Raw genomic sequence first — 2426 nt, forward strand, 5'->3', positions numbered from 1 at the left:
TAATTACCGACGTGTGTAAAGTTATTGCAATTAAAATAGGCTAGGGCACATAGTACAACGAAATGAATTCAAACACGTTTCCGAGTCGGAAAGATGCTATTTTGCTATTGTTCAGCCATTGTTCACTTTGTTCATTCGATTTCCTTATATCCAATATTTTTCACAAAAATTTCCCGGTATCCTGGATACCGCGGATACACATACTTTACACACTCGAATTCAAATGTTGTTGAAAAGGAAAAAAAAACTATTCAGAATTAAAAACTGAATTTGTATCTCTCTTCTTCGTCTTTAAAAACGTTGAGCGTCTATGCGTCTATTACGCGACTCAATGGCGTAATGGTTAGCACGTTTGCTTTCCAATATTCGATTGTCGATAGTCGTCAGTGTCGGTGGTTCGAGCCTCAATCAGGCCAGAAAAAAAAGATCGGTTGTCAGACGTGTACACAAATACACAGCTGGTTGAATCGATTCATAAAAAATCTGGCATGGTTGTGTGTGTATAAGGCTCGGAACGGGTTCGGGTTGACCTGATCAGTTCAGGTTATGACCCGAACCGGTCTTAGACCCGAACCGGAACTAAGACTTCGGGTTCAACCCGAACTTGACCCGAACCAGAATTTTCGATTTCGGGTTCAAACCGAACCCGACCCGAACCCGAAGTTATTCAACCCGTACTTGACCCGAACCCGAATTTCCGAACCGGATCTGAACCCGAAATTTTCAAATAGATCAGGTCCGGTTCGGGTGACCCGAAAATTTTACACTAAAAAATGCCAAAAATTTCGGGTTAACCCTAACCGGACCTGATTTATTTGAAGATCTCGGGTTCAGGTCAGGTTCGGGTCAAACCCGAAATGGAAATTCGGGTTCAGGTCAAGTACGGGTTGAATAACTTCGGGTTCGGGTCGGGTTCGGTTGGAACCCGAAATCGAAAATTTAGGTTCGGGTCAAGTTCGGGTTGAACCCGAAGTCTTAGTTCCGGTTCGGGTCAAGATCAGGTTCGGGTTCCGGTCTGACCGAACCCGACCCGTTCCGAGCCTTAGGTGTGTAGAGCTGTCACACGGCTTACTTGTCAATACATTGTTGAGAGCTGCCGGTATTCTACTTCTACTGTGCTTTAGTGGGTTTAGCACTGCTATAGGTACTAAGGCGCAATATTCAAAAATCCTTCAGAGTGTAAAATACTTAGAAGGCGTGGTTCGGAATTCACGTTAAGCATGTGGTCCCTAGTGTTAGGTCATTACAATACCGTGTAAAAGTACTTTCACTAGCTATAGCAGTAAATGGTTGCCGAATCTGTCACTTAAAATGTGTCCTCCCGGCTGAACAATAACCATACGCTATTATTATTATTATGCCGAAAGCACTTTATATTGCTTATATATCGCTTATATTGCAAGCGTCTATGTTGCAAGCTGTTGTTTTACAAGCGTTTGTCCTTCAAGGTTTTTTTTGCAAGTGTTTCTTGTGAAAGCGTTTCTATTGCAAACTTTTTTTTTTTTTTAACATTGCGTTTGTGACTCAAACATCTATGAAGCAAGAGTTTGTGTGGCAAGCGTTAACATGGGAAACGTTCATTTGAATTGAACCATTTTTATAGAAAATGTCAACTTCTCGAAAGTTTAAACACCTTGAAAGTTCCAACACAAGTTCTTCAAAGTGACACCGTTCAAAAAGCTGTCCAATATAGTAGTTGCAAGGACAAGGACAACGTCCTCATCCATAAGACCCAATCGAATGAATTCACTATTTTCATTCCGTCTATGAATAACAATGTTGACGCAGCCGCACATTAGCCGTTCTTTTTCTTATGCAATATATGGTATGTATAACTTACAATGCTACTTGTGTGTTTCAAAAGACGTACCTATTTCATTTTTATTCATTTATTCGGTCTTGCATGCAAATTTTACTTGGGATATTTTTGAATGAAGTATGGCTTGGTGGTGTTTCTTTTTTAGAATAGTAAAGAGACGCTCCACTTTCTTGAAAACAGTGAAGCAGTTTGTTTTTAGAACTCACACTATTTCAATAGGGAAGTTGAAGTGACCGAAAAATTTTAAAAATTAAATTTTTCTTTTTAATCGTTGATGTCACTCAGAAAGAGAGACATTTAAGTGAATCTGGGACGTACGACGTACATGTAAAAAGAAACATGACGTCTTTCAAGTTTTCTTTCTAACATGGAACTAACTTTAGAACCTCATAATTAATCGGCCATTGTAATTATTATCCATGAAATTCAAACTATTGCAATATTGCACGAGGAACCATCGACCATGTAAAATTATTGACCGATCTGGTATTTAGAAACTATGGTTAGTAGAGCAGCCATATAAATCGGAGACTAAAATAGTTCCAACAGTTGTGATTTGCTTCGATTCACTCAGTCACTCTTCGAACGAGTAATGAACCGTAACATG

General features: G+C 39.5%; 1 long non-coding RNA gene across 1 annotated transcript; it reads left to right on the plus strand.

Annotated features, from left to right (window-relative positions):
• The first annotated feature begins 355 nt into the window (after nucleotides 1-355).
• LOC119069907 lies at nucleotides 356-1185 on the plus strand. The gene is made up of 2 exons (XR_005086430.1): nucleotides 356-494; nucleotides 1047-1185. It is a non-coding gene; the product is annotated as an uncharacterized LOC119069907 (long non-coding RNA).
• The last annotated feature ends 1241 nt before the right edge of the window (nucleotides 1186-2426 follow it).

This window comes from Bradysia coprophila (assembly GCF_014529535.1).
Source record: "Bradysia coprophila strain Holo2 chromosome X unlocalized genomic scaffold, BU_Bcop_v1 contig_416, whole genome shotgun sequence".
In the NCBI taxonomy this organism is placed as follows: Eukaryota; Metazoa; Arthropoda; class Insecta; order Diptera; family Sciaridae; genus Bradysia; species Bradysia coprophila.